The 15,151-nt window shown below is 37.6% G+C and overlaps 1 long non-coding RNA gene across 1 annotated transcript; it reads right to left on the minus strand.

Annotated features, from left to right (window-relative positions):
- Nucleotides 1–405: 405 nt before the first annotated feature.
- LOC141370586 (uncharacterized) lies at nt 406–14,941 on the minus strand. Its single transcript, XR_012374751.1, has 4 exons — nt 14,824–14,941; nt 14,616–14,694; nt 7,821–7,922; nt 406–558 (listed from the first exon to the last, which is right to left on the minus strand). It is a non-coding gene; the product is annotated as an uncharacterized lncRNA (long non-coding RNA).
- Between the last annotated feature and the right edge of the window lie 210 nt (nt 14,942–15,151).

Here is a 15,151-nt window from a genome sequence, read left to right on the forward strand (position 1 = left end):
GCATACTTTTTGCTATGTTATACCTTAATACAAGGTTTACTTGAAAAAAAGGAAAGAGTGTAAACTCTGATGTCATATTGCTGGTTTCATGCGATAGCTTTCAAGGTACGCGGAAAAATTGCCTAACCTTTCTTTGTCTCAGGTTACTGTGTAAAAGGGAGATTCCACAATCACCTTCTTCATAGACTGTTAGAAGGATAAATCTGACAACACATATCCAACTCATAGAACAGTACTTGGCACTATGTTTAGCATTCACTAAATGTCAGCTGTTGTCATTCTTATCATTAATTCTCAGGAGAACAAATTGACAAATATTATCTTAAAATGTCACTGGATCCAAGGTAAGAATAATTAGAATAACACAGAGAACCATCTGATATTTTTATTTGGTTTTATTATTTTTTGACTCCTTGACCTTCAAACTAGGGAGTTTCTCAGAAAAACCAACATGGACAACTCCCAAAGCAAAACGAAAATTCATTTGAAAACCATGGTGTAGGCACAACTAATATAAATATTATTGCTACAAAGGACATCTGTAAGTAGGTAAAGTGCCTGAGAAGAAAAAAAAAAGATCAAGTTACAATTATGTAAGGCATGAATTCTTATTTTAAAAGGGTTAGTAATACAATTCTCACACCTCAAGGTGGAAGGAATTAGTCAATTTATCCTCTTGTGCAATGGGGCATAGTTTTTTTTTTTTAAATAAAGTGTACACATTTTCTCTTCATTAAAAACATTTCAGAAATTTACCCTTCTGGTATACTAGGTGTTCTACTCCATTCTGTTATCCAATATTTAAAACAGTTTCTACAATACTCTCATGCTAACCCTTTCTCTCATTTATATACAAATTCATCCAGTGTTTGCTTTTATTTCTGAAATTAGGTCAGAAAATTCAAACTCCATCTACCAATATGAGGTTAGGAAATTCAAACCAGAACTTGGGCCTTTATCAACATTAGTACTTAATTTAGTACTTTTAACTAACAGATCCAATCATAGAGCTCTTGGAATACTGATGTCCATATTTTAAATTACGGAATTCAGTATTATGTTTTTACACTACCATGAGAATCTTAGAGTAGAGAGAGCTTTAGGCTTCATGCAGTTCTGTCGTCCATCATTTTCAGTGTGACAGCCGGGCTGGCTTTAAGAGAGCTTATTTTTATGTGTTACTTTCCTTTAGCAAACTCTTATTTTCTAAGCTGAAAACCTCAAGAGGGAGGGACCATGTCTGCCTTGTTAATTATTATATTACCAGTGTTTAGGACAGTGCCTGGAACATAGTCAATGTTGAAAAATATTGCTTGTTAATAGCAACTACAAGAAATACAAGCATATGAGTGTAAGAATGGGAACCATTGGATGTAAATTCTCAAATAGTACATGACTCTCAAAAATAATCAGTTGAATATATAAAACCAAAATAATAAGGATTTTGAATTCTTGAGATTGATTTGTATGGTCTCGGGCTTTAATTGTAGGAAAAACAAGCAAATTACTCCAAACAGGTCACAGATGTGGGATTTTCTTCATGCTCTGATCTCTTTAATGTGACCCAAATGAGAAACTGGATGTGAAATGATCCACCGAAGGCAGATGACCTTGGCTTGCCATGGAGAAGGACTGAGGGCATTTTGCCTTCTATCCCAAGTGTGGTGGTGTCAGTGTGGATAGATAAAGGAAAAATGGCTTCAGAAAGAATGATTCGCCATGGTGGGCTCTGAGAGCAGGGAGCAGGGAGTGGTCTCTGTGAGGCTCCTTTGGAACTGTCTATCACTATCCGTGGGAGGAAAAGGTGTGCATGTCAGGATTTTCTAAATAAGGGCTATAATAAAAGGGGTTTTTTGTTAATTAGAATATCTTAACTATCCCAATTCTGGGCTCTTTGGTTTAATCAGGTTTTCTTGTATTGGACATTGAAAAATGATTTTTGAATTATGACCTAGGTGTTTCTGATGTTCCAGGTATCCCCATTTTTTCCAATGACATAGCAGAGTTGCCCCTGATAATCCAACTCCTCCATTTCTCTTCCCCATTTCCCACTCCATTTTGGAGAGAGAACGAAGCACCTTTCAGAACTATGAAAAAGTTTAGTCCAAAGGGTTGGTGTCTCTTTAAATGTCTTGAATCTTTTTGATGGGACATAAGAACAAGAAAAACGGTGTAACTAGCAATTAACTTAAAAAAATTACTTATGAATTTTCTAAAATATAAACACAGTACATGCTAGTTTAAATAAGTTAAATAATACAGAGGTATATAAAGAAATGTTAATTATTGTTCTTATTATCTCCCATTCTACTCCCACAGCCCTCACCCTCATCAAGATAAACACAATTAACACTGGGACTACACCAAAATAAAATGCTTTTGCACAATGAAGGAAACCATCAGCAAAACAAAAAGGCAACCTCCTAAATGGGAGAAGATATTTGTAAATGATATATCCGATAAGAGGTTAGTATCCAAAATATGTAAAGAACTTATACAACTTAACACCAAAGAAACAATCTTATTTAAAAAAGGGTAGAGGACCTGAATAGACATTTTTCCAAAGAAGATATACAAATGGCCAACAGACATATGAAAAGATGTTCAATGTCTCTACCAGGGAAGACAAGGCACAGCACTAAAGTACATTTGGGATTTTAAAATATTGGTAATACACTATTTGTTGCATTACTTATTTATTTTAAAAATGAAAAAAAATTATTGAAGTATAGTTGACACGCAGTGTTACGTGAGTTTCAGGTGTGTAGCAGAGTGATTCAGCAACCTTATGTCTTATGCTGTGCTCACCACAAATGTAGCTACCCTCTGAAATGATTTATTTATTAAATCAACTATTAGCAATGAACAGGTTGGGTAGTGGGCACACAAGTGTTTAAAATAATAATGCTTTTAACAGCCCATATGTATTATAAATTTTCTTTTACATGTATGGTATATTTCACTGTTAAAAAATAAGTCCTTATTTCTTTAGGGACCTGGGTGACTCAGTCAATTAAGTGTCTGCCTTTGGCTCAGGTCATGATCCCAGGGTCCGGGGATCGAGCCCCGCATTGGGTTCATTGCTCAGCAGGGAACCTGTTTCTCCCTCTGCCTGTTGCTCCCCTTCCTTGTACTCTCTTTCTCTCTGACAAATAAATAAATAAAATCTTTAAAAAATAAAGAAATAATGTTTTTTTATGTTGATATATATATTTTTTAAGATTTGTATTTATGCATTTGAGAGAGAGGTGTGGGGAGAGCATGGGCAAAGGGGAGGGGCAGAGAAAGAGGGTGAAGTAGACTCCCCGCTGAGCAAGGTGCCTGGTACAGGACTTGGGACTCGATCCCAGGACCCTGGGGATCATGACCCGAGCCAAAGGCAGACGCTCAACTGACTGAGCCACCCAGGCACCCCTGATATGTATATTTTTAAATTGAAGTATAGTATACAATGTACACATTAGTTTTAGTACCATGTAGTGTTCAACAACTTATAGTCATGCTATGCTCACAATAAGTGGTAGCTACTATCTGTCACGATACTATTGCTATTACAATAATGTATATTCCCTGTGCTGTTCTTTTCATCTCTGTGACTTAGTCATTCCATAGCTGGAAGCCTGTATCTCCCACTCCCCTTCACCCATTTTGCCCATCGTCCCACCAGCCCCTACCCCTCTGGAAACTATCAGCTTGTTCTCTGTATTTGCCTGTTCTGTATTTGTTTGTTCTCTGTATTTGTCTGTTTGTTTGTTCATTGTTTTGTTTGGATTGCACGTATGAGTGGATACAACACTTGCAAATATCTTCTCTTTCAATAGGTTGCCTTTTTGTGTTGTTGATGGTTTCCTTTGCTGTGCAAAAGCATTTTATTTTGGTTTAGTCCCCCTAGTTTATTTTTGCTTTTGTTCTCCTTGCCTGAAGGGACATATCCATAAGTACATTGCTATGGCCAATGCCAAAGAAATTACTGCCTATGTTCTCTTCTAGGATGTTTATGGCTTCAGGTCTCATGCTTAGGTCTTTAATACATTTTTGTGTATGGTATAAAAAAGTGGTCCAGTTTCATTCTTTTGCATGTAGCTGTCCAGATTTCCCATCATCATTTATGGAAGAGACTGTCTTTTCCCCATTGTATATTCTTGCCTCCTTTGTCATTGATTAATTTACCAAATAAGCATGTGTTTATTTCTGGGCTCTCAAATCTGTTCTGTTGATCTATGTATCTGTTTTTGTGCCAATACCATACTGTTTTGATTACTACAGCTTTGTAGTATTCCTTGGAATTTGGAATTGTGATACCTCCAGCTCTGTCCTTCTTTCACAGGATTGCTTTAGGTATTCAGAGTCTTTTGTGGTTTCATACAAATTTTAGTGTTATTTGTTCTAGTTCTGTGAAAAATGCTGGTATTTTGATAGGAATTGCATTGAATCTGTAGATTGCTTTCGATAGTATGGACATTTTACTAACATTAATCATTCTAATCCTGGAGAATAGGGTATCTTTCCCTTTATTTTTGTCATCTTCAATTTCTTTCATCACCGTTGTACAGTGTTCAGAATACAGGTCTTTTACTTCCTTGGTTAAGTTTATTTTTAGGTTATTTTATTCTTTCTGATGCAATAATAAATGGGATTATTTTCCTAATTTCGCTTTCTGCTACTTTATTATTAGTGTATAGAAATGCATTCGATTTCTGTATATTAATTTTGTATCCTGCATATTTACAGAATTAATTTATTACTTTTAGTAGTTTTTTGGTGGAGTCTTTAGGCTTTTCTATGTATAGTATCATGTCATCTGCAAATAGTGACAGTTTAACTTCTTCCTTACCAGTAGGGATGCCTCTTGTTCCTTTTTCTTGTCTGATTGCCATAGCTAGGACTTCCAGTACTATGTTGAATAAAAGCAGCAAGAATGGACATCCTTGTCTGTGTGTCTCATACTTTGAATGAATATATTACCCATGAAAGATTTTGTAACCTCATACATGGGTCAAAATATTGGTTAACTGAGGAGTCATGGAATTCTTCTAAATGTTGACACATTTTACCATAGAATATAAAAAAATTACATTGATTATATTACTACCAATCTCATCTGCAGGCATGAAACTAGGGTGAGGCAAGTGAGGCACCCCAGGTGCAGAATTAAGGGAGGAACTCACTCTCGGTCATGCAAGTGCCAACTCTGTACTTGCCTGACCCTGAACTTGAATATCTCTTTAAAAAGAGTGAGGTGTCTCACTTGCAAATGAATGTCTCTTCATTTTTTCTTTAAGTTTTTATTTAAATTCCAGTTAGTTAACGTACAGTGTAATACTAGTATCAGGTATACAATACAGGGATTCATCATTTCCAGAGATCACCAGATGCTCATCACAAGTGCACAGGTGAGTGTCTCTTTAAATTTTGTACTCTGCGTACCTCCCTTGCCTCACTCTAGTCTTGTCCTGCTCATCAGAAATAAGTTTAATCTGTCCAGGTCACAGTGATAGACATTTCTCACCTTTTGAAATATCTTGAACGCTTGAATTTTATTGTTGGTGACAAATACTCTCATTGTTTACCTTGGACTAACAGGTTCCCTTTGTCAATCTTTGAGAAAAATGTCTGCTAAAACCCTGTGTGAATACCATAGTTCCTCTGTAAGTCACATTGTCAAGTAAAAATTATGCTTCGTGAAAAAATAAAATAAAGTGGCTAGTTCAGCTAGCAACTGAAACAATCCCACAAGTGTTTTTCCTTGCGATAGCCATCATGCTGAGGAAGTGTTTTCTGTGTACTTTCTATTTTGCCACACAGCCTATAGAAAGACAGGTATTCAAAGGTATTTAATAAGCTTAATAATTTTTTTTACTTCTTCATAAAGGACATTATTAAATAAAATTTCCTTTGTAATTTTAACTGCAAGTGTGAAGTGGTGAAGAATATAATAACTACATGTACAATTTGGTACCACTGCAAATGTCAGCATAGTTATTCCAGGCTAAAGCAAGAAATTAAAGTTATTCAACACTTAGCAGAATTCAACACAACTTGTCTCTGCAACCTAGCATTCATATAGAGTAAGATCTTCAGTGTTTAGTTTGTGTTGATATTGGACATACATAAACAAAATAGCCACATTTGTAGATGTATCCATTCATAAGGCAAAAGCACAAGCGTGCAAAGAAATAACACATCAGTCTTCATATTCCCAGTTAAAGCTCTAATTCAGCGGGTTACTGTATTGTTAAGAAGTGGCAGTACCATGAATCCACTTACTGACTTTCTATCCAGCAGATGTTCAACAACTAAACTATGCAAGGCTTTTTTGGCTCTCAGCTATTGTGTCTATTATTCCAGCTAATGCATTATGATGACTTAGCCTGTCACATGCCTCAGAAGCTTTTTCATTTCTGGTTCAAAAAGCCGTAGAAAATAATTTTTGGCTTTTAAAATGTTCGGTTTCTTTAAATTCTGAAGGAATTGCCCCAAAATGAGGCTGCAACATAACTGGCACCCAAATGCTTATTTAAAAATGCTCTGTTCCCCAAGACACAGTAAAATAACTGTTATCATTTGTAAAGCTGAAGGAAAGATAGCTTTCATCATATTTTAATTTTTTTTTTTTTTTTTTTTTTTACAATTTCTCCCCCTTTCTTTGGAGTAGATACCTTCCTTTTCATGATTCAGGGAGCTCTCTGATACATCAGTTTCAACTTTTTCAGTCATAGATAGGACAACTGTGGGTTGTCCCTTTTTTTAATTGTAAAATACACTTCATAAAATTAACCATTTTAACCATTTGAGTGTACAATCCAGTGACATTAGATTCATTCATATTATTGTGTTACCATCACTCTCTTCTATCTTTAGAATCTTCTTCTTGCAAAACTAAACCAATAACTCCCCATTCCCTTCCTCCACTAGAGCCCTTGGCAACCACCGTCTTAGTTTCTATCTCAATGAATTTGACTACTTAAGTACCTCACATAAATGGACTCATACAGCATTTGTCCTTTTGTGACTGGCTTATTTCACTTAGCATAATGCTTTCAAGGCTCGTCCATGTTGTAGCATGTGTCAGAATTTCCTTTCTTTTTAAGGCTGAATAATATTCTGTGGTAGTGTGTTGTTTATCCATTTACCTGTTGATGGAAATATGAGCTGTTTCTACCTGTTGGCTATTGTGCTCAGTCATTGCCTGGCAGGTGCATGAGAAGTGTGGCCTTCATAGCTCGCAAGTCAACAGCTGGAGTCATTAGTCAATTATGTTCCTCACTGTTGGGGATCTGGCCATTTCATGGCCTCCAAGCATTTCATTTACCCTTGGTTGGGTTGAAGATCTTATATGATGTTGTCTGTTTGCACTTCCTATTCTATAAGTTTCCTAATCATTTTCCCCCCAAATTTTTATTAGATTGTCTTTTTCTTACAAGTTCATAAGAGCTTTGTTGATGTATAAAAATAGTTAACTCCCTGTTTTGTCATATATATTACAAATATTTTCTCTGAGTTTACCACATATCTTTAGGTTTTATATATGGTATACTTTTTCATACAAATAATTTTAATTTCAACACAGACAAATCTATTTTTTTCTTTTATAGCTTAAAAGCCCTTTGAGTTGCTTACAAAGGTTTCCCCAACTTTTGCACCATATAAAGTATTCTAAATTTTCTTCTATGTCTTATTTTTGTTTGCATTTACATGTGTGATTTATTTGGATTTTTTGCTGCGTATGTACAATGAAATAAGAGTTTAAACTTGTTTTCTTCTAGCTGGATAGTCAATTATACAAATACTATTTGTTTAAATAATAAAAAGTATCATACTTTTTTCCATGGCATTGGAAAGCCATCTTTATTCTGCCTAAGTTGAGACTCCTAGAAACATGTAATTTTGGTATTCCTCAGTGCAGATACTCACTTCAGGACCTGGAAGAGGCAAAGCAATAAAATAATTCTGAGAAAACAAGTGATACCAAGTCAATACTTGTGTATGAGCAAGTGCCAATTCACCAAAGGTTAGTATAAGATTACCAGAGGCTTAATACGTACTGTATTTTTTTTATGAGAAAAAGAAAATCTGCCTCCCAGCAGTGTCACAAACAATGATGATTTTCATGTTAAATTTGACTTTCAGCTTTTTAGAAAGGAAGGAAAGAATGATAGTGATAACATATGGAATGATATCAATTCTAAGCTAAGTAGAATTTTTAACCTGCTTGCTACTTCAAAATGGAAATATTCCAGTAATTGGTTTTGTGAAAAATTATATTTATATATTTATTTACATATATGTTTACACATATACAGTTTCTCTCCTGAAAATAATGATCTGAGTTCAAATTCTGTGTCCCATATTTACTAGTCATGTACCTTTATGCAAATCCCTGAGCTTTTCTGAAACTCAAATTCCAATAGTCAATTGTGATGAAAGTCAATTGTGATGTCATCCATAAAACCTCCCTGTGCTAAATCTTGTTATAAATGTCAGGTGACATACTTAATCATGCCGTTCTTTAGAAATTCTCACCATCGGGCCTTTTGGTCCAACGTTGAGTTAACTCTGCTACTTCCTGCATCAATTTGCAGAGGCAAGTGAGTGCTGACAGCTCTACCTACCCGATCCAAGGATGGGAAATTAGTCTCCAAATGTTTCCCAAATTGTCCAGCTACGACTAAAGAAGTAATTGTGTTACCAGTAGAGTGATCGCCCTTGGAAGCAACACTCACTTGACTGACCTTATATGAAGGAGCAACCCTTTCAAGGAAATCCTGAGGGACGGATTATTTTCCTAACAAGTAGAGACCAAGTAGTGGCGGTTTTCTCAATGACTGGGAGACATTTGGCAGAACAGAAACTTGGAAGTTGTGGTTTGCAAGGGTGTGTGCAAATCTCAGCATGATAGGTCCTAGCCTGGGTATTTGAAGGTAGCGTGACAGAAAGAATAATTGTTTTCTGTATGAAAATACAAAGATATATATCTTAGCAACAAATAGGAGCTCTGGGGGTGGGGGCTGGATAATCAGGCTAAGCCCAGAAATGGCCCAACCCTGAATGTTGATGTCATTCCTAAAAAACACTTAGTACTCTTAGTACTCTCTCTAAAATAAACACAAATGCTTGAAGGAAAGTTACATGACTGCAACTCTCATTTGGTCCTGGAATGAATGCCACCCTTTAGGAGCCTGAGTATCTTTGAATGTCCGAGGAAGGGATTTCCAAGTATTGGGAAGGAGAATTTAACCCTTTGAAGGTGGCAATGACTGTTTGTTTCAAACTTAATTATTTCTACACTTTATTCACTGTTAATACACTTTGGTACAGACTGCAGTGGTAAATGGAGAATGGAATTCAACATCAGACTCTTTTAGGGCTGTGTTTAACAAAAAATGATATTTACATGTTATATTATGCCAATGTCAAACACTGCCTCCCAGGGATCACTTTTCATGGCGATTCTTTTCATTTTTGGTGTTACTTTCAAAATTGGGGTGGGGGGAGATCATTTGTGTATGGAAACTTGACTTTGTTTACATAGCTGCCTCAATTTTAGGTAGAGTAAATGTATATTCCTTCCAATCATAACATTCCCTTCCCATCACTTAAATACTTTGCAGTTTTCTATAAGCAGCTTCATATGTACCCTTACTTTTGTTATTTAGCAAATTCTGCACATAGCAATTAGACCTGACAGGCCATATTTATACACTAAAGTGTTACTTAGCACTTACAATAATATCAGGGGGTAGGAGAGAGGAGTGTTAAACTAACCTCTGGGGGGAAAATAATGGGGTTGGCAAAATATTTGAGAATTTTATTGTTAATATTTTTGGCTTTTCCAATATTTGTAATAGAGGTTCTGTTTGAGCTCCTATTTTTCCTACAGTATAAGGAAAGAACAAAGAACTGCAGGCATTCTCACCTCTGCTGGAATTTTATTGAGAAGGGTCACTGAAGTCAGGGGAGGGTCGCTGCCTCCATTCCTGTACTGTCCAGATGGTGGTACAGAGTTTATTTAATATGTTCCCTCCCTTACTCCATATCTGCTTCCTTTCACCACCTCTGTTGGTAACATGGAAGATGTGTTGTCTGGACATAGAGAGAAGAGAGTCTTAGGTGTGGGCGGTCACTCCCCAGAATAGGAAGTGACAGTGCTGGGCTCATGAGGTTTTATGTGGTAGTTAACATAAATAAGAGCCTTCTAGCTCTTGTTCTCAGTCTTTATTTATTTATTTTAAAGATTTTATTTATTTATTTATTTTGAGAGAGAAAGAGCAAGTAGGGGCGGGGGCAGGGAAAGGGACAAGCAGACTCGACACCGAATGTGGAGTCCAACATAGGGCTCGATCCCAGGACCCCGAGATCATGACCGGAGCTGAAATCAAGAGTCAGACCCTCAACTGTCTGAGTCACCCAGGTGCCCCCGAAGTCTTTATTTTTATTTATTTACTTTTTTCTTAGTAAAACACTTCTTTCAAAGAAAATATAAATCTAAATCTTTCAAAGTCATGAAAAATAATGTGGGTCTACTAAAGCATTTTTTAAAGATTATGCAAAGGGAAGAAATCACATCTCACAGTACTAAAGAAAGTAAAATTTTCTAAAAATACTTACTACACTGTTCTCTCCTTAAAGTTCCCTGTCTTAGGTAGTAGCTTGTTAGCACTCTTCCGTGTTTTCCTCAAAACTCGAACTGACACATAACCTCTTTTTCTCTCTCTGCAGATGTGTCCTTCCTAGGGCAGCTTGATGTCCTTTCCTATGCACATTAATCTACTCCCTGCATCTGGGGGCTTCAATTCTGCAGTTCCAGCCATTACTACAACTGGTAAGACAGAGGCCCAAGCATGATAGCAGGTTAGGCAACAAAGAATATATCCTTCGTGGCTGCACAGTGGGAGCAAATGCTTCTATTTCAATAGTTTCATCTTTGTCATGTGTGTGGCTGGGCATATATAGAAAACCCACAGCAGATGTCACCTGGAAGATAATCTTTTATGCACTAGAGACAGAAAAGATGGATCAGGAAGCAACTGGCCTTGCGAAAGCTAATACCTAAAGTTTGATCATGCCAACCGTGATCAAATTTACACTAAAGTATAGCAAGTTAGCAGAAACCCCTGATGCTATTTGGAAACACTTAAATCTATACCAGATTTTCAGATGTATAATGAAAGAATTACAATTAGGGGGAAACCAGAGAAAAATGTAGAGTTTAGGTTAAAATGAGGCCATAATTGGAATTTTGCACTTGGTTTCATTGGCTGCCAACAATCAGAATGGTGCACAATGAAATCCATAAAACGTGTTGCCAAATCTCTGGTCAGTTGAAACTGCTGTGTTTCATTCTTCTCTGGTAAAAATGTCTTAATTTTGGCCACGTGATGTTATTTGTCTCATCTGGTTTCTTGGAGACTGAAGGTCTCTCGTTAACTCTACTAATAAATAGAGAAGCAGCAGAGACCTTCAGGGAAACAGTGGGACGACAACACCCACTGAGGCCACTGTGGTCATGATGGCGTGTGGCTGGAAGCCCCACTAAAGGTATAAGAATAAGAGAATGGGGGGCTGCTTTAAGGTAAAAGCCCACGTGCTGCTGGCTAGGATTCTGAGGCAAGACAGTGTGATGCTGTAGAAGGTGCTTTGGAATCATCTGGGACGTTGTGGCCTCAGGCAAATGACCTGTTCTCTCTGAACCAGTTTCCTCCTCCTTAAACATGGATTTCTAAGGCCAAAGCTCCTCTGGCCGTGACCTTGCATTTTAATATATTTCATGGGTGCTAAGATGCCCTTCCCCCACCCCACACCCCTGCATTTTAACATTTCTGAAATGGTGTGCTTTCTAATCAGCGGTGACTTACAATAACTGTTATCTCAATATATTTACTTTTGCCTGTGCATGTGTAAACATAAAAAATGCCAGCATCAAAAGCACAAAACTGGGGCCCCTGGTTGTCTCAGTCAGTTAAGCATCTGCCTTCAGTTCAGGTCATGATCCCAGGGTCCTGGGATAGAGCCCCACATCGGGCTCCCTGCTCGGTGAGGAGTTTGTCTCTCCCTCTCCCTCTCCCTCTCCCTCTCCCCCTACCCCTTACCCTCCTGCTCATGCTCTCTCTCTCAGATACATAAAATCTTTAAAAAAAAAAAGTGCAAAATGGGCATAGGAGGCTCGGAAGACAAATCTCAGATGCAGAAAATAGCAGAACTTTTTTTAACCATTAGAAACTAAATGGTGACAGGAAGGGTATGACAAGGTGATGAGTCAGACGCATGTAGCAGGGTCTCCGGAGCTGAAGTCAAAAGTCGGCTAACTCTATGTAACTGCAAACCCAACATCGATGATTTAATTCTTCAATACGTTCTCTTTAAGAAATGCTGCATCACCAGTGCTGCTGAAAGTAATTATATTGAAAAACATGCACAGCAACAATTCTAACTAACTCAGGAGACTCAGCCTCTGATTAGGTAGCAGGTTTAGGAAAACTTTAACCATTTATTTTACCTACATTTCATATGTGCACAGAGAGTGATATGGGTTTAAAAAAGTGGTCTGAGACTGAAAAAGCTTTTTCAGTAAGCATAAAATGAACATTATATGTGACAAGAAAGCATAGTGTTTCTTTTTAATTGGAAATACTTTTTCCTTTCTTGACCAGAGAAATTGGATGTAAATTTACATTTTTGAATATGTTTGTTGTTTCACATGATACATTTAGGGTATGCAGGTCCTTTTGTAGTTTTTATTTTTACTATTTAAGTTTGGAAATGATGCCAAATTTTTGTGTTTCTTTAATCCATGTGTTCTCTTTGTTGATATATATTGCATTATATATTGATGTGTGTATCAGTATATACTGATAGGTATTACACTTACACATACAAACACGTAAATAAGAGGAGGCGAAAACTGTAGCCTTTGCATTCTCTGTAGCCTCTACTGAGAGATCCTAAGCAGTGATTGTGATGTACAAAAATGGAGAAGAGTATTAAACCATACTTAAGAATAAAAAAAAAGGAAATACTTTTTCCTTTCTTATTCATAAAATGTTTGTGTGTCTTTTTTTTAAGATTTTATTTATTTGAAAGAGAGAGAGAGAGAATGAGAGAGAGAGAGAGAGTACATGAGAGGGGGCAAGCTCAGAGGGAGAAGCAGACTCCCTGCTGAGCAGGGAACCCAATGCGGGACTCGATCCCGGGACTCCAGGATCATGACCTGAGCCGGAGGCAGTCGCTCAACCAACTGAGCCACCCAGGTGCCCCAAAATGTTTGTGTGTCTTAATGGCAAGTTGTCTTTGATTCCACAAGCTGCAGTATATCAATACATATCTACCTGTTAAAGCAAAGGCTCGTTAATACTGCCAACACCAAAAGATGCTGTGAGTGGACGCTTGAAGAATGACTCTTTTGGATTTATAACCAAAAAAAAAGACTGAAAAACACACCTGTGGAAGTTGTTCATAATTAGAAGAGTTTTGCAGCTTCTTCATAGGGTTAATGTAAAATCTAATATGTAACCCTTTCTAGGGTTAATTATCATGTGTTTAATTATAAACAATTTATTAAAAGACCCTAGTTTAGTCTACTACAAGAGTTTATACAGTCATAGTTATTATTAATAATAAAAGCTAGGTATTTTATGCATACAAGCTGGACAAAGGAACTTGGGGCAAGTAAATCAATTACATACTTGTAGGAATCAAAAAATGTAGTCATAGGACGGTAAAATGACTTGCCATACTGCACAGTTTGTCATGCTAGAACCAGGATCGGGACTGAGTATTCTTGGTTTAATTTATTGTCATGTCTATCCATTCATCGAGTGTCTACTGCATGCGGGCGTGCTCACGGGGTGTGTGGGTGTCTCTAGTGTAATCGCACCACATGTGCATTTACTTGGTATTAGCTAAGGCTCTGGGAAAGGCGAGGGAGAGAGAGAGAGTGAGAGAAAGCAATGTACAGAGAGTAGCCAGCTCTGCCTACCTTTCCCCTCAGGAGTACGTGGCCAGAGTGAGTGTGAGAAGGCAGTTGTCTCTGTTTCTTTTCTCAGTCATCTTGGTTCTCGAGTGCTTCTCATGATGTGAGCATCTCACCTCATTGAGGGTGACCATTGTTTTTAGAGATGCGTGTTTCATACAACATAGCCCTTAAACTCACGTCAAAACTCCATTGGGTGTTTAACTTGAAGACAACAATCTGTTCTAATGCAAGAAGAGCAGCCAGCTGTGTTTGGACTTACTAGGAGATAGAATTAAATTCCCTTATGTTTGCTTGCTAGTATGTTTGCAGAAATACTTCATACTGTGTTTCATGGGCCAAAATAGGTAAGGAATTTTCAAGGGTAACTTTGACTGTATTCTTTAAGTCTTGGAGGTTGTAGCACATGAAGAAGATGGGTCTTTGGGTGGGAAGATTGACCAGACAGACCAGAGAGGAGAAAGGACAAAGTGGGGAAACCAGCTAGGAGACTCTTGCAATACACGAAAATGACAGAAGCCTCAACCAGTATGGTGGCAGCAAGGACAGAGAAAACCCAACCAATGGAGGAGATATAGGGGAGGCAGAAACAAGGAGGGAATGACTAGCCATGGAGCATTCTAGAGAAGGAGCAGTTAAAGCTTACCTGAGCTTTCTAGACTGCTAGATTAGGATGATGATTAGGCTAAACTTGACAGTCAATACAGGGAGCTCCATATTTTGATCTAGTGAAGAACACAAGACTTGAATTACCTGCCTTCACTAGACTAAGAAGCATAAAAAGAGGTTGTTTTAAATTTTAATGCCTTGAATTACATTAGCCCCAGCCCCACTGCTTCACAGCTCCATCCTACCTTCTGCTTTGTTGCCCAGAGCCTGAGGCAAAAACATGTGCACTACTTCTTTGTTAGGGACTACAACCCAGGTAACAGAAATGAGGGAAAAGGCGTGTGAGGCAGCAAAGGAGGGGAGCTGACAGAAGAGTGTATGCGGGAGATTGCCACCCCTTGGGCTGATTACTTAATCTTCCAAGAATCCATAGAAATGACTAGCTGCCAGGAGAACCCAGGGGCCCTATTTCACACAGGTCAAAGTTTGCACTGTGACGTAATAACTCTCTTACACTTCCAGGTAGCTCTTATTTGGATACTGTGGAGATCCCACAGCAAGTAGAAGGTATGA

This window comes from Callorhinus ursinus, unplaced genomic scaffold, assembly GCF_003265705.2.
Source record: "Callorhinus ursinus isolate GAN/ISIS: 27379988/994484 unplaced genomic scaffold, GSC_fseal_2.0 scaffold39, whole genome shotgun sequence".
Classification (NCBI taxonomy): Eukaryota; Metazoa; Chordata; class Mammalia; order Carnivora; family Otariidae; genus Callorhinus; species Callorhinus ursinus.